This window comes from Dasypus novemcinctus, chromosome 11, assembly GCF_030445035.2.
Source record: "Dasypus novemcinctus isolate mDasNov1 chromosome 11, mDasNov1.1.hap2, whole genome shotgun sequence".
NCBI lineage: Eukaryota > Metazoa > Chordata > Mammalia > Cingulata > Dasypodidae > Dasypus > Dasypus novemcinctus.
The window spans coordinates 47,791,176-47,809,643 of NC_080683.1; the positions used below are offsets into that span (position 1 = coordinate 47,791,176).

Sequence of the window (18,468 nt, forward strand, 5' to 3'; positions counted from 1 at the left end):
AGAAGGGCCATTATCAGTTTTAATTTTCAAGGGGCATCCCATCACTGCAAAAGCAGACCACAAATGGGAATGAACATGATGGAAATGTTCACCACTTTGTGCAGTAGCCCACAAAAAATGAGAGTAAGTATCAATACAGACATGGACATAGCGTAATTTACCAAATGATGGTCTGTGAGTAACATCCATCTGCCACAGTTGATTAGGAGCCAGGCCTCTGGGATTAGTTCCAGCCTGAAAAAGCACTGTGGTTAAGGGTCCATAGGTGAGACAGGTATGAATAATTTCTTGAGCTTGATGTTTTGTTAATTGAGGAAATTTATGTCTAAGTCCCTTAGTATTAATACGAGTCAATGCATGATATTTACTGGCATCTTGCAAACACCCTAGTAATAAATCAGCTCTTGCATTTTGGGTAGCTAGAGGACCAGGAAGGGAAGAATGAGACTGGGTATAAGTAATATATATGGGCTGACTTCTTTGCCAAATGAGGGCTTGAAGGTCGGCAAAAAGTTGAGACAATTCATCAGTAATAAAAATATGAGCTGTTTCAATATGACCTACAGTTAAACACACATATTCAGAGTTAGAGACAATATTCAAGGGCTCTTGAAACGTTTGTAAAACCTTAACGACAGCTGACAGCTCTGTGCGTTGAGCAGATGAATAAAGAGTCTGCCAAACCTGTTCTTTTTGAGAGGTAACATATGCTGCTTTTCTGTTACTACTACCATCAGTAAATACTGTACATGCATTTTCAATAGGAACAGTTTTCATAATTTTTGGTAAAATCCAAGTGGTTCTTCGTAAAAACGTTAACAGTTTGGAAGTAGGATAATGATTATCAATAATGCCTTGAAAATTACTAATAGCAATTTGCCATTGAGGGTTAGTTATATACAAACGTTGAATTTCTTCATGAGAAAGATCACAAATAATTCTACCTGGATCAGACCCCTTTAACTGTAACAACCTCACACGGCCTTTTGCTAGTATGGACATAATTTTTTGGAGATATGTTTGTAATTTATTTTGTTTATTATTAGGTAAAAAAACCCGTTCCAATATACCTTCTTGCCAAAATAATGCCATAGGAGATTGAGGGGTTGAGAAAATAATTCAATCAACAGCTTCATCAGGGTTTATTTGTGTTAATTGCCCTTGAGAGATTCGATCCTATATCAACGCCAATTCTTTTTCAGTCTCTTTAGACAAGATTCTAGGGCTAGACAGATCAGAATCTCCTGTTTATGTTTGAAGGAAATGAATTAACATATAATTAGGGATTCCTAATGTAGGCCGAATCCAATTAATATCTTCTGGCAATTTTTGGAGATTATTTAAGGTATTTAACTTGTCCCAGCGTATTTGCACCTTTTGTGGTGTAATACATCCTTTAGCGAATTTCATACCCAAATAACAATATGGTGCATTACTTTGAATTTTTTCAGGGGCAATTTGCAAACCATACTCAGGAAGAATTTGTTCGGCATACTGAAATAATTGTTGCAGTTTACCATTTGAAGCATGAGCAAACAATATATCATCCATATAATAAATAATGATTGCTTTTGGAAATTTTGCTCTCAATTGTTCTAAGGGTTGATGTACAAATAATTGACATATAGTGGGGCTGTTCATCATACCTTGAGGCAAAACACACCACTGATATCTTTGCATAGGTGCTTGATTATTTATAGAGGGCACTGAAAATGCAAATTTTTCTCTGTCAGTGGGATGGAATGGAATGTTAAAAAAACAATCCTTTAAGTCTATAATAATTAAAGACCAATCTCTGGGAATCATAGAAGGTTGTGGTACCCCAGGTTGTAATGCACCCATAGGGCTCATAACCTTATTTATGGCTCTTAAATCAGTTAACAGTCTCTTTTTCCGAATTACAAAGACAGGAGAATTCCAAGGACTTTTAGAAGGCTCAATATGTTTTTGAGCTAACTATTCTTTCACAAGAAGATGAAGGCCATTAAGTTTCTCTATTGGAAGGGGCCATTGATCAACCCATACAGGTGTATCAGTGAGCCAAGTTATGGGCATCGGGTAGCCCTTCTGTTCAATGGCCCCTATGGTAAATTTTCTTGGCTGGAATTTTGTTGATTCGGGTCAAACCCAAGTCCCTTACGATCTCTCTTTTTTCTAGTATTGTATTGCATGTCCATATACAAAGCTTTTGCTTGTTCTGACAAAGTTAGGAATGTGAATAAAAGCTCCCCATTGACTAAGCAAATCACGTCCCTATAAGTTAATACCCATATTAGCAACATAAGGTTGCAAGATAGATTTTTGTCCATCTGGACCCAACACATCAAATATAGTTGTACTTTGATATATGTCAGTCATTGTTCCAGTACAGTAAACACAGTGGATACTTTTTGCAATGTCCAGGATTGAGGCCAATAGCACTTAGCAATAATAGATACATCCACACCCGTATCTACCAATCCGAAGAACACTTTCCCAGTAATGGTAATAGTGGTTTCTAGTCTATCATCACCCACAAAAGTCTGCCAATAAATTTTACTTCCTGTCGATCTAAAAACTCCTTTTCTATTAAAAGGAAGGGTGGGTGGTTTATAGAACGGGAGCAGCAATAATTTAGCAATCCTTTGTCCCACATTAATCTGAACTTGGCTTACATATTGCACCATAACCTTTATCTCTTCTTTATAATTATTATCAATGATTCCAATCTGTACGAACAGTCCCTTCATAGTCAAATTACTTCTTCCTATTCTAAGACCAACAGTCGCAGGAGGCAAAGGCCCTCTTACTCCAGTAGATATAGTTTGCATACCCATTCCTGGTGATATAAGCTTAGATTCCATAGAAGGAAGATCTACGGCAGCACTGCCTCTTGTAGCAGCTCTTAATTTGGAAATTGGGATGCATGTTGCTGACCGGATATTATTTGGCCAGGCTCATGTTGTCTGAGGGCCCTGAGCTAGGCCCGCAAAGTGGTTTCCCGACCTGAGTGGAGTTCTATTTTTATGAAATTTAGATTTACACTCATTAGTCCAATGATAACCTTTTTTACACACAGGACATATTTTAGAGGGATTCTGTTGTCTTTTACTATAAGAAGATTGAGCTAAGTAAGATTGACATTCTTTCTGATAGTGGACAGGCTTTCCCCACTTAAAACAATTCCCTTTTTTCCTCTCTTCCTTTGCACTACCTTTAAATGCTGTGGCCAATACTGCCATTTGATGAGTTGTAGAGCCAACATCTTGGCAAGCTTTAATATAATCTTGAATTGACCCTCCTGCAGCCTTTAATGGTCGGATTGCTTTTTTACATTCATTGTTAGCCTGGTCAAAAGCAAGTGTTAACAAAATTAACTCTCTTGCTTCTGGTATCTCAATTGTTTCCATCAAAATGTCAGTTAATCGGGCTACAAATTTTACATATGGTTCATTAACTCCCTGGATCACTTTGGCAAAAGATTGAGTAGGTTTGCCAGGTGCACAAATCCACTTCCATGATGCCAAGCATGAATTGCGCACCTGGGTTATGGCTTGATCATCATATTGGAACTGTCTTTGAATTCCAGACCAATTACCTATACCCAATAACTGTTCAGCAGAAATAAGAACGGGAGGATTCTGTACTGCATGACGATGTGATATCATGTTAACTTCATCAGTCCACCATGTTTTAAATTGCAAAAATTCAGCAGGGTTTAAAACAGTTCCGGCCAACATGTCCCAATCCCAGGGGATAAACTGGTCAGCTTGAGCCATCCCTTGCACGAATCCAAAAGTATAAGGACTATTAGTTCCAAATTGAGCACAAGCTTGTTTAAATTCTTTCAAAATTTTAAATGGCAAGGGTTCATGATGAAAATTATATCCCCCCTTGAGGGTTATTTCTATCTGGAGGAATTTGTTGGATATTTACTGGAAAAGCTGTTAATAGTTGCATTGCTTCTGGATCCCGCTGCCAAGATCCTTGTAACAGGCAACGCATCAACAGAGTAGCTGGAACTGGATTAGGTACAAATATATTTTTTGTATATGGACTGGTATCAATGGCATCTGTGAATATTCCTGGGGCTGTAGGCATTGTAACCAGTGGCAGGCACCATAGGGGCTACATTACACAAATTAGGGTAAATGATAGCTTTAGAAACATTCTATTTAGACATTTGCTTAGGCAGGAAGGGGTTAGTTTTTTTTCCATTGGGATGCTCATCCTCGTCCCTGTCCTCCGTTTCCTCCCTGTCCTCACTCTGATGGCCTATGTCATGCGGCTCTCTAGAAAAAATGGTAATTTCTTCCTCCTCGGCTTCAGACTGCAGCGGATCTAAGGCTGCTGCAATCTGTTGCCCTAAAGCCCACACTGACAATGGTATAGTTTCTCCTTTTTGGTATGCTCTACATAGTGCCTTCATTACCTGTTTCCACTGTTTAAGATTTAAAAGAGTCTTTCCTTGTGGGTGAAACCAGTAACAGTGTTCTTGTACTAGAGCAAAAAGTTCAAGTAAATCAGCAGTTTTTACTGAGACTCCAACAGTATTTAAAAGAGTTTTAGTACCTGTGAATATTTTTCCAGATGTCCTGGTTGATTACCCATACACTGATGCTAGCAGAAAACAAAATTAATTAAGATTCTTACCACTGTATTGTCAGACTCGAGTCACCTTTCGATGGATGCCTCAACCTTTCAGGAAGGTTTTCAGTTTCCGCATTCCCAACACTGCCACGGAAGAATCTCTGTTGCAGTTACTTCTTCGGGTCCCATGTTGGGTGCCAGATGTCAGAGTTGTGGACCCGAAGGGTATTGGGAATGAAAGACAAAGAGAGATTGGGATCAGGGGATCTGAGAGCATTGAAGCCTCAAGCTCATCAGACGAATTTATTGGTCCCAGGGGCTTGCTTATATACCCCAACCAATCGTGAGAAGCAGCAACCATTCTAGATAACTATTACCATTATCTCATTCTTAATAGTACAGTGGATTAGATAGTAACCAAAGTTCACAATGTTCTATTATGTTATTGAAACAAATATACTCATAAATCTTGTTGCCCAAGTTGTTTCCGTACTAGCAAGTCTTGGTTCCACCAGAATGTTACATCTCCCTGGGAGATTTATGACCTGTACATATACCTCTAGGGACAGCATGACCCAGTGGTCAAGGAAGTAACTTGCTATTATGGAAACAACATGCCTTTGTTTCCCACAAAAGAGGAGGGCTGAACCCTCACAGATATTGCCCTCCATCTTGCTTCAACACATGGCAACTGACTTTGGGTGAGGACGTAACCTTGAGCTGGACTCTTTAGGGCCTTGTAACTGTAAGTTTTTAACCCAAATAAATACCATTTTAAAAAGCCAACAGATTTCTGGTAATTTGCATCAGCACCCCTTTTGACTGACTAATACACACAAAAATTTATACTTGAATGTTTATAGCAGCATTATTTACAGTAGCTAAAAAGTGGAAACAACTGAAATGTCTATCAACTTGTGGATGCATTAACAACGGAATTTCCTCAGTGTCTACATACTTTCTTTTTCTTTTTTTTCTAATTATTAAGCTTGTCTTCACAAAAGTTTTAGACAGTAATTCATATATACAATATACGGTACTCCCACATATGATGATGTGGCTGGAGAATGGCCTTGAATAAAAGGGTCAACTCAGACCAACAGAATATCTCAGCCTACATGTAATATCAGGAGTTAAAAAATGCTTTTTGACCTTGAAATGGAAAGGGCAAATGACTTTTTATGGCTATGAGTCTCCAAAAAAGAGCTGGGAGATCATCAGAGAGGTTGCCCTTATGCACACTTCAACAGAGTCCCAGAGACAGGTAAAGTAGATACAACCCCAGGTATTGGTACTTGTGAGGGCTACAAAGACCCACAGGTTCTATGGTCATAGCAGATGGAGTTCAGTGCCATGTCAGTTGGCCCTACTTTGGAGTTTGTGTTCCTGAGTGCTATGGAGTTGGAATCAGATGTGATCTTTGTTCACAAGCCTCTCCTGTCGCTTTTACCAGACCTGTGGTTGGCACTGGGGTTTAGTGTATACTCAGGGGACCTGAATCTCTGGACTGACCATGTGATAGCCAGGCCCTGAGCCTCGACAGACTTGCAACTCCTATCCTCTGGTTTATTGGACTTACCCCAGCCAGCTAACAGGAAGGTGAAGGTCAACCACCACACCAAGGAGCCAAGAGTGCCTACAACTGCAAACAGGAGAACTGCATCCATCATCCAAGTGGAATCTAAGCACCCTCTTGATACAGAGGTGGAGTGGACATAGCCATTCCAGGGTCCACAAAATGGAGGGGTGGAGTATGGACTGGAGTGGACTTGCTGATGCCCTATTCTGGAATTGCTGTGATTAGTGATGGAAGTAAATGTGGCATTGAGGTGGAGAAAGTGGCCATGATGGCTGCTGGGGGTGGGGAGTGGGAAGAAGAGATGTGATGTCAGGGTATTTTCAGGACTTGGAGTTGTCCTAGGTGGTACTGCGGGGACAGTTACTGGACATTGTATGTCTTCCCATGCCCCGCTGGGTGGACTGGGGGAGGTGTAAACTTAAATGTGGACCATTGACCATGTGGTGCAGAAGTGCTCAGAGATGTGTTCACCGAGTCCTGTGAGAGTCCCATGATGTGGGAGGAGTTGGTTGTTGTGGGAGGAGGGGGGTGAGGAAGGTGGGAGGGTATATTTTTTTAATGTAACATTAAAAAATAAATAAATAAAGACTAAAAAAGACTAAAAAAAGTAAAGTTAATCCATTAAAAAAAAAAAAAACAGTGGAATTTTATTTAGCCATAAAAAGGAATGAGGTACTGGTAAGTGCTACAACAGGATGAACCTTGAAAACATTATGTAAAGTGAAAGAAGCCAATCACAAAAGACCACTTACTGGATAATTAAATTCATATGAAATGAAGAGAATAGGAAAATCCATATAGAGAGAAGGTAGATAAGTAGATTAGATTAGTGAGGGAGTTTGGGGTAGGGGTAGAGTGACTTCTAACAGTAAGGGGTTTCTTTAGGGGTAACAAAAATATTCTGGAATTAGATAGTAGTGATGGTGGCACAACTCTGTGAATATATTAAAACTGGACTGTACATTTTTAAATAGTACATTTTATTGTATGTGAAATTTGTCTCAATAAAACATATGTTGGGGGAAAAAAAAGAGAGATACAGATTCCCAATGCCACCTGACAAGAATTCAAGTGGACACAGAAGAACACACAGCAAATGGACACAGAGAACAAACAATGGGGGCGGGGGGGTAGAGAAATAAATTTTTAAAAAAAGAACATCCCTTAAGCATTATATATTTTTTGAAAAAGATATAGACTGCTAGAATGGATAAAAAAAAAAAAGTGCCATCCTTATGTTGTTACAGGAGAACTCAGCATAGACCCAGGGATAAAAAACAATTGAAAGTGAAACTTTGGAAAAAGATATTCCATGTGAATAGTAACAAAACAGAGCAGGTATAGCTGTACTAATACCAGATAAAACAGACTTTAAATGCAAAAAAAGTTATAAGAGATACAGAGGTCATTACATATTAATAAAAGGGACAATCCACCAGGATGATATACCAGATAAAATATCTATGCACCTAACCAGGGTGCCCCAAAATACATGAGACAAACTCTGGGGAAACTGAAGGAAAAAACAGACGTATCTACGAATAATCATTGGAGACTTCTACATACCACTCACACCATTAGATGGAACATTAGACAGAAGATCAACAAGGAAACAGAAAACTTGAAAAATATGATAAGCAAATTAGACCTAACAGACATATACAGAATGTTACATCCAAACTCAGCAGGTTATACATTCCTCTCAAGTGTCTAAGGATCTTTCTCCAGGTAGATTACATGTTAGGGCACAATCAACTCTCAGTATATATAAAAAAGTTTAAATTATACAGAGCACCTTCTCAGATGATAATGGAATGAAACTGGAAATCAATAATAGATGGGAAAAAAGTAAATTCACTAATGTTTGGAGGCTGAAAAAATATACTCATAACTAATCAGTGAACCAAAGAATACATTGCAAGTGAAATCAGTAAATGTATTGAGACAAAATGAAAACAAGAATGCAGCAAAGGCAGTCTTGAGAGGGAATGTTATAGTCCTAAACACCTATATTTAAAAAAAGAAAAAAAGAAAGAAAGAGAGCTAAACTGAAAGATCCAACTCAACAACTGGAGAAACTAGAAAAAGAACAGCAAACCAACCCCAAAGCAAGCAGAATGAAAGAAATAATAAAGATTAGAGCAGAAATAAATGAAAATGGGGGGGGGGAGGGGAAACAGTAGAAAAAATCAATAAAACCAAAAGCTGGTTCTTTGAGAAGATCAATAAAATTAACAAACTCTTGCTAGACTATCAAAGAAAAAAAGAAAGAAGATGCAAATAAATACAATCAGAAATAAAAGGGAGTAGTTACAACTGACCCCACAGAATTAAAAAGATCATAAGAGGATATTGTGAGAAGCTGTATGTCAACAAACTAGACAACCTAGATGAAATGGACAAATTCCTAGAAATGCACACAAACCACCTACACTGATGCTACAAGAAGTACACGAACTTAACAAACCAATCACATTAAAAGAGATTGAATCCATCATCAAAAATCTCCCAAAAAAGAAATGTCCAGGACCAGATGGCTTCACAGGTGAATTCTACCAAGCATTTCAAAAAGAAATAACACCAATCATCTTTAAACTCTTCCCAAAAAATTGAAGAGGAGGAAAAATTACTGTATTAGTCAGCCAAAGAGTGCTGATGCAAAATACCAGAAATTGGTTGGTTTTTATAAGGGGTATTTATTTGAGGTAGGAGCTTACTGATACCAGGCCATAAAGCATAAGTTACTTCCCTCACCAAAGTCTGTTTTCATGTGTTGGAGCAAGATGGCTGCCAATGTCTGCAAGAATTCAGGCTTCCTGGTTTTCTCTCTTCCTGGGTTTTGCTTCTGTCTGGGTTCAGGGTTCCTCTCTTCCCAGGGCTTGTTTCTTTCTGGGCTCGGGTTTCTCTCTTCCTGGGGCTTGCTTCTGTTTCCTCTGTGAGCTTACTTCCTGGGACTCCAGCTTAAGATTTCAGCATCAAACTCCAGCATCAAAACACCAACATCATAAACCCTCAACTCTGTGCTTGCCATGTCTTTTATCAGTGTCATTAGGGCCAGCTCTAATGACATGGCCCAATCAAAGCCCTAATCATAACTTAATCATGCCAAGGTTCAGACCAGATTACAAACATAATCCAATATCTATTTTTGGAATTCATAACCATATCAAACTCGTACAATTACCAACACATTTTACAAAACCAACATCACCTTAATATCAAAGCCACATAAAGACACTACAAGAAAAGAAAATTACAGACGAATCTCTCTAATAAACACAGGAGCAAAAATTCTCAATGAAATACTTGCAAATTGACTCCAACAGCATATCAAAAAACATATACATCACAAGCAGTTAGGATTTATCCCTGGTATGCAAGGCTGGTTCAACATAAGAAAATCAATCCATGTAATGCACCACATTAACAAATTGAAGGGAAAAAAAACACATGATAATCTCAATTGATGCAGAAAAGGCATTTGACAAAATCCAGCATCCTTTTTTGATAAGAAAACACTTCAAAGGATAGGAATAGAAGGAAAATTCCTCAATATGATAAAAGGCATATATAAAAAATCTACAGCCAACATCATTCTCAATGGGGAAAGGTTGAAAATGCCCCCTCTAAGATCCAGAACAAGACAACAATGGCCAATTCCACCATTGTTATTCAATGTTGTACTAGAAGTTCTAGCTAGGGCAATTAGACAAGAAAAAAATTCAAGGTATCCAAATATGCAAAGAGGAAGTAAAACTCTCACTATTCATGGATGACAAGATCCTATATTTAGAAAATTCTGAAATATCTGCCACAAAGCACTTGAGCTAATAAATGAGCTCAGCAAAGTGTCAGGATACAAGATCAACATACAAAAATCAATAATGTTTTTGTACACTAGTACCGAACCATCTGAGGAGGAAATCAGGAAATCCATTTACAATAAAAACAAAAAGACTCAAATATGTAGGAATCAATTTAAACAAAGTACAGGAACTATATGCAGGAAACTACAAAATAATGCTAAAAGAAATCAATGAAGACCTAAACAAATGGAAACACATTCCATGTTCATGAATTTAAAGACTAAATATCGGCGGTGGACTTGGCCCAGTGGTTAGGGCGTCCGTCTACCACATGGGAGGTCCGCAGTTCAAACCCCGGGCCTCCTTGACCCATGTGGAGCTGGCCCATGCGCAGTGCTGATGCACGCAAGGAGTGCCGTGCCACCCAGGGGTGTCCCCTGTGTAGGGGAGCCCCACGCGCAAGGAGTGCGCCAGTGAGGAGAGCCACCCAGCAAGAAAGAGAGTGCAGCCTGCCCAGGAATGGCACTGCCCACACTTCCCGTGCCACTGACGACAACAGAAGTGGACAAGAAACAAGATGCAGCAAAATAGACACAGAGAACAGACAACCGGGGGGGGGGGGGGTGGGGATGGGGGGGACAGGATTAAATAAATAAATAAACCTTTAAAAAAAAAAAAAAAAGACTAAATATCATGAAGATGTCTATCCTACCCAAACTGATTTATAGATTCAAGGCAATACCAATTAAAATTCCAATAGCCTACTTTACAGAATTAGAAAAGGCAATTACCAAATTCATTTGGAAGGAAAAATGCATCCAAGTAGCCAAAAGAATTCTATAAAAGAAGAGCAACATGGGAGGATTTTTAGCCATTTATATATCTGCCTTACCTTGAAACACATTACAAAGCTACAGCGGTCAAAACAGCATGGTACTGGCATAAAGATAAACACACCAATCAGTGGAATAGAATTGAAAGTCCAGAAATAAACCCTCACCTATATGGTCAACTGGTTTTTTACAAACCTACAAAGTCCATGTTAATGGGGCAAAACAGTCTCTTCAACAAATGGTGCTGAGAAAACTGGATATCTATAACCAAAAGAATAAAAGAGGGCCCCTATCTCACTCCCTATAAAAGAATCAACTCAAAATGGATCAAATACCTTAATAAAAAGGCCAGGATCAGAAAACTACTAGAAGAAAATGTAGGGAAACATCTCGAAGACTTTGTAGTAGGCAGTGGTTCCTTGGACTTTACACCCAAAGGACATGAGTCAAAAGAAACAATAGATAAATAGGACTTCCTCAAAATTAAACAGTTTTGCACATCACAGGACCTTGTCAAAAGACAGCAGACTCAATGGGAGAAAATATTTGGAAATCACATATCCAATAAGGGTTTAATATCCATGATATATAAAGAGATGTTATAACTCAACAATAAAAAGACAAATGGCCCAATTAAAAAATGTGGAAAAGATTTGAACAGATACTTCTCCAAAGAAGATATACAAATGGCTAAAAAACACATGAAAAAATGCTCAAAATCACTAGCAATAAGGGAAATGCAAATCAAAACAACAAAGAGATACCATCTTACTCCCATAAGACTGGCAGCTATCAAAAAATTAGAAGATACAATTGTTGGAGAGGATGTGGAGGAATGGGAACACTCATCCACTGCTGGTGGGAATGCAGAAGGATCCAGCCATTCTGGAGGACAGTTTGGCAGTTTCTCAAAAAACTAGCTGCAGATTTGCCATATGACCCAGCAATTCCACTGCTGGGTATATACCCAGTAGAACTGAAAACAAGGACACAAACTGATATAGGCACCCAATGTTCATAGCAGTACTATTCACTATTGCCAAAAGTTGGAATCAACCCAAATGCCCATCAGAGAATGAATGGATAAATAAAATGTGGTATATACATACAATGGAATACTACTCAGCTATAAGAAAAAATACAGTACAAACATATGTGATAATATGGATGAATCTTGAGAACCTTATGTTGAGTGAAGAAACCCAGGCATTGAAGGACAAATACTACATTACCTCAATGATATGAAATAAGTAAACCAAGCTGTCTCACAGAACCAGAGACTGGATGATAAACATAAAGGAAGTTGGGGGGCAGAGGAAGCTTGCCACATGTCACATACATGGGTGAAATCTATGATAAACTGGAGGTAAATATTTGTACAGGGAAGGGATAAAATTGGGGCATAAGGATAACTTTTGGTGGGGCTTTGTGGGCTTGAGGGGGTCTACAGATGGGAGGATGGGTCAGATGGCCCAAGAAATTGGAGGGAGGATGGGGGGAACATTTGAACATAGGAGATTGTCAGGTATGTGGTTGAAATTATTATGTAGAGAAAACTCTTTAGAAAATATAATACAGAAGGTTACCTGTTTAAGATGCTTGAGGGGGGCATCTGACACAGGGCAAGCTTCTAGGTAGTGTGTGAATGCTCATTTTGTCATAGTAGGTTATATCATTCGGTGGAGACCCATACAATGAGAGTGAAGGTATATCCACATCCTGGGAAGGACTGATGTTCTCAAACAAAGGAAATTGTATCTCTCGAGAGAATTGGTGGCTCCCAATGGGTTAGGGCAGTCACGTATGTCAAGCCCTCAACATTGTTGCAAGTATCTCTGAATATGGTCCTTCAAGTAATGAAGATTGATTGTCATGGTGGGCCCTGAGGGGAGGGGGAAAGAGGTGTTGAATACATGGAATCAATTTAACTGTGGGGCAATGGAAGTGTTCCACAAGATCATGCAATGATAGCTATAGGACATGTTAAATTACACCAAAAATGTATAAAAGTCTATAGGCTAAAATGTAAAACATAAGATAACTAAAAATTCAGAAAATTGTATAGTCTAAAATATAAACCATAATGTAAACAAATGAAACCATGTTTGAAAGCTATTGTTCAAAATCTGTACATCAGCTGCAGCAAATATAATATGAACATGTAAAAAGATCACTGTTAGGGAAGGGACCAAGGGTTTGATGTTGGATATGTGGGAGTACCATATATTGTATATGTGAGTTACTGTGATCTAAAACTTATGTGAAGACAAACTTATTAGAAGGAAAAAAAAGAAAGGATGTAGACACTGAGGAAGAATCAGAAGAAATTGCCTTGCCACTGTACATACAAGGCAACACCTATAGCAGTGATGAAAGGCAAAATGTCAAAAACAAAGCTTTTTCATTTTTTCATTTTTTGATACCCCAATTTATTTTTTCCTTTATTTAATTTTTCTAAATTACTATGTATTCTATATCTAACCTTTAAACCCATCACGATATTCCATTTTACTATTAATGGAACCTGACAATATATTGGGTTTCCTTTTTGAAGAAGTTTGGGACTACAGAGAGGTTCTACTATAGTGGGGGAGGAGCACTTGTGTGGGGTGTTTTTGTTGGGGGGCACATGGTTGGGAGGGAATTCTCCAGGTCATGTATACAGGGTACATAGAAAGGTTTGGATATTTTCATAGTGGTTTCAGATGGAAACAACAACTGAGAGAGTATTGAGTTCCCGGCCAGGGGAGCTCTATTGCATTCCCCAATGGAACAGCAACAATCTGCCAAGTGCAATGGCAAAGACCAACAAAGATGGATGGTCCAGAGATGAGCCCTTGATACTGATGGCTCTAATTATGAGCCTGTGTGCCTGAAATATGAAGTAGGGCTAGAGCTGCAGGGCACCTAAGAGTTACCTCCTGAGAGCCTCCATGTTGCTCAAATGTGGTCAGTATCTAAGCCAAACTCAGCATGTAGATGCATTGCCTTCCCCCCAGAGTGGGACATGGCTCCCGGGGATAAGCCTCCCTGGTGCTGAGGGATTACGAGCAAGCACCAGCTAATGATGTAACTAGAAAAAGATCTTGAATAAAGGGGTCACCTCAGACCGGCAGAATATCTCAGCCTACATGTAATATCAGGTGTGAAAACATGCTTTTTGACTTTGGATAAAAGGGGGAAATGGAAAGGACAAGTGAGCTTATATGGCTATGAGTCTCCAAAAAAGAGTTAGGAGGTCATCAGAGGGGTCGCGCTTATGCACGCCTCTGCAGGGTATCAGAGACAGCCAAGGTAGATGGAAATTTAGGTACTGGTTCTCCTGAGGGTTGCAGAGACCCACAGGTTCTATGGTAATGGTAGATGGCTCTGGAGTTCAGGGCCATGTCAGTTGGTCCTACTTTGGAGTTTGTGTTCCTGAGTGTGATGGAGTTGGACTCAGATATAACCTTTCTACACATGCCTCTTCTGTTACTTTTACTGGACCTATGGTTGGTGTTTGGGTTGGTGTATACTCAGGAGACCTGAATCTCTGGACTGTCCATATAATGGCCAGGCCCTGAGCCTCAGCAGACTTGCAGCTCCTACCCTCTGGTTTGTTGGACTTATGCTGGCCGGTTGACAGGGAGGTGAAGAGGGTCAACCACCACACCAGGGAGCCAAGAGTGCCTACAGCTGCAAGCAGGAGAATTACATCCATCATCCATGTGGAATCTAAGCCCCTTCTTGATGTAGAGGGGGACTGGACATGACCATCCCAGGGTCCACAGGATGGAGGAATAGAGTATGCATTAGATTGAACTTACTGGTGTTCTGCTGGGGAACTATTGTGATTAGTAAGGGAAGAAATTGTAGTAGTGATGTAGAGAGGGTGGCCACGGTGGCTGCTGATGGTAGGGAGACGGAAGAAGAGATATGGTATGGGGGCAGTTTCAAGATTTGGAGTTGTCCTGGGTGGTGCTGCAGGGACAGATACTGGCATTGTGTGTCCTGCCGTGGCCCACTTGGCGGACTAGGGGAGAGTGTGGACTACAGTGTGGACCACTGTCCATGTGGTGCAGTGGTGCTCCAGAATGTATTAGCCAGGTGCAGAGGATGTGCCATGATGATGAAAGAGGTTGTTGATGTGGGAGAGGTGGGGTGGGTGGGGTGGGATGTATATGGGGACCTCATATTTTTTGAATATAACATTAAAAGAAAATAAAGAAGAAAAATAAATAAATAAAAGATAAAGAAAAAAATGGGCATAAGACTTGAATAGACATTTATCCAAGGACAGGACACAAATGGCAAAAAAACAATGTGAAAAATGCTCAACATCACTAATGATTAGGGAAATACAAATCAAAACTACAATGAGATATCATTGCACAGCTATTAGAATGGCCACTATTAAAAAGACAGAAATACAAGTGTTTTAGAGGATGTGGAGAGATAGGAACACTTATTTACTGTTAGTGGGAATGCAGAATGGTACAGTCACAGTGGAGGACTGTTTGGCAATTCCTGAAGAAGCTGAATATAGACTTGCCTGTGACCCTGCAATACCACTACTGGGTATATACCCAGAAGATCTGAGATCGGTGACACGAACAGACATCTGCTCACCAATGTTCATAGTGGCATTATTCATGATTGTCAAAAGTTGGAAACAATCCAGGTGTCCATCAACAGAAGAATGGATAAACAAACTATGGTGTATTCCCACGATGGAATATTATGCAGCTGTAAGATGAAATGAAGTCGTAAAGCATATGACAATATGCATGAGCCTGGAGGACATTATGTTGAGCAAAGCAAGCCAGTCAAAAAAGAACAAACACTGTATGATTATGTTACTTTGAACCAAATACCTTGTGTAACATATTGTATGATTCCATTTGTATAAAATATAAATATAAATCAATTTATAAAGATGAATTTTGATTAGTGTCTATGTAGGGCTAGGGAAGGCATGCTAAGGGATGTGGAGTTTTTCTTTTTGGAGTAATGAAATTATTCTAAAAGTTTTTGTGATGATGAATGTGCAACATTGTGATTACACTAAAAGCCACTGATTATGCACTTTAGATCAAGTGTGTGGTATATGAATATATCTGAATAAAACTACTTAATAAATAATTGTGCAAAAAAGACAGAGACATCCACCAGTTAATGGATGAGTTACAACTAAAAAAGGATATGCACCTCCTTTTTAGTGACAGGTCTCTCATGATAAGTAGATAGAAAGGCAGAAAATGGCTGGTTTGTGGTTATATATTACAGGCAACATTAATCTCAGAGGAGATCATAAAAGCTGTAAAAAAACAGAGGCCTGAAATGCTGGAAAACCCAAAGACAAACCATGACAAAATAGTGAGGATTATGAGTTTATTAGTGAATTTTATGTTCTTCTGTTAGTGTGTCTACCTTTTTATTTGCATCTGTTTGTTCAATGTATACACACACATACACACACACATATCAGTAAATGAGTAATTTTGGAGCCCAAAATTAGAAAAGTCAAGCAGGATGAAAATGTCACATAGAAATCCGAATATAAAAACTATTGGAAGGGGAAGCGGTTATGGCTCAATCAGTTGGGCTCCCATCTACCAAATGGGAAGCTGTGGGTTCATGTCCCAGGACCTCCTTCTGAAGGCAGGCTCACCCACATGCTGCAGAGAGAGCCACAGGCCCACAAGCACTGCGGAGAGCCGACTCAGCAAGGTGACGCAATGAAAAGGGAGACAACTTAAAAAAAAATACAGAAGACTGCATAGCAAATGGACACAGAGAGCAGACAACAAGCAAGCCACAAGTGGGGGAGCAAGAATAAATAAAAATAAAATGCAGACACACAGAAGAACGTACAGTTAATGGACACAGAGAGGAGACAGCAAGCAAGCCACAAGGAGGGTGAGGAGAATAAAAAAAAAAAAACTAGGGAAACAGACTTGGCTCAATGGATAGAGCGTCCGCCTACTACATGGGAGGTCCGCGGTTCAAATCCAGGACCTCCTTGACCCGTGTGGAGCTGGCCCACATGCAGTGTTGATGCGCGCAAGGAGTGCTCTGCCATGCAGGGGTGTCCCCCGCATAGGGGAGCCCCACATCAAGGAGTGTGCCCCAAAAGGACAGCCGCCCAGCACGAAAGAAAGTCCAACCTGCCCAGGAGTGGTGCCACACACACGGAGAGCTGATGCAGCAAGATGATGCAACAAAAAGAAACACAGATTCCCATATTGCTGACAAGAATAGAAGCGGACACAGAGAACACACAGTGAATGGACATAGAAAGCAGACAACTGCGAGGGGAGAGGGGGGAGATAAATAAATAAATAAATAAATCTTAAAAAAAAAAACTATTGGAAGAAGAAGGTTTTTCCTAGACTCTTCAGGGTCTTCTTAAGAGCTATTGGGAGAAGGGCTAGGTGTCACAAAATAGGGAGATGTGAGTCTATCTTAGAACTCTGTCTACTAGGCTTGGAAATTAAGGATGATAGGGACTGAGGGAATGTTATAGAATAAATCTTGCTTGGCATAGTTTATCCTGTAATTCCCCAATTTATATATATTTTTAAATCTTGGTCAGAAGCGGATATGGCTCAAGCAATTAGGTTCCCATCTACCATATAGGAGGTCCAGGGTTCAATACCTGGGGCCTCCTGGTGAAAGCAAGCTGGCCCAAGCAGAGTGATGGCCCGAGCTGGAGTGCTGACCCACATGAAATGCTGGCCTACACAGAGAGCTGGTGCAGCAAGATGGTGCAACAAAAAGAGACACAGAGGAGAGACAATAAGAAATGCAGCAGACCAGGGAGCTGAGGTAGCACAAGAGAATGAGCGCTTCTCTCCCACTCCAGGAGGTCCCAAGATTAGTTCCCAGAGCCGCCTAATGAGAATACAAGCAGACACAGAAGAACACACAGTGAATAGATACAGAGAGCAGACAATAGGGTGAGGGGGGTGTAAATAAATAAACCTCTAAAAACAACTATTTTAAAAAGTCTTGGAATGAGAATAAGTCATAATCCAATTGCCAAATTTCAATAAGAAAAGAGAAAGCCCTTGAAAGCTATGAAAAGATTTTTCTAAATTATAACTGAAACAAATTAAACAATTATAATATATTCCAGATCCTGGTAGTCAGTATGCTTTTGAGGTTGTTCACAATTTTAGAATATTATGAAAAAGAGGTTTAGTATCCTGTGAAGAAGAGAAAAAATATTTCTTCCATAAACTATAATTCTTTCAATATTATTCAACTTGCATATAATCTCCATAGGTTTATACAAACACTAATAAAATAAATTAGCATTATATTTATTAGATCTTTAAGAATATGAAAATTATAAGTTTGTATTTAATGAAATTAAGCTAAAGAAGACAAAGTACTTCTGTCCTAAGGTAAAATGACTAGTTTTTTCACAAAACAGAATGAGGGAAGAGGATATCAAGCAAAAAAAATTCCATTTACAATAACCACTAAAAGTATCAAATATCGAGGAAGAAAATTAACCAAGGATGTAAAGGACTTATAGGCAGAAAACTACAAAACATTACTAAAAGAAATCAAAGAAGTCCTAAATAAATAAAAGAATATTCTGCTTTCATGGATTAGAAGGCTAAATATTGTAAAGATATCAATCCTACCCAAAGGAAATTACAGATTCAATGTAATCCCAACCAAAAGTTCAACA

The 18,468-nt window shown here is 39.3% G+C and overlaps 1 protein-coding gene across 3 annotated transcripts in view; it reads right to left on the minus strand.

Annotated features, from left to right (window-relative positions):
* The window catches only part of FILIP1 (filamin A interacting protein 1), a 427,722-nt gene that overhangs the window by 366,317 nt on the left and 42,937 nt on the right, over positions 1–18,468 (minus strand). For 2 of the 3 annotated variants that reach the window (XM_071218557.1, XM_071218555.1), the window contains exon 2: positions 4,633–4,742. The gene's annotated coding sequence lies outside the window, so the exon portion shown is untranslated. Of the gene's footprint in view, positions 1–4,632; positions 4,746–18,468 lie in introns of all 3 variants that reach the window. The other variant, XM_071218554.1, reaches the window with a different exon arrangement.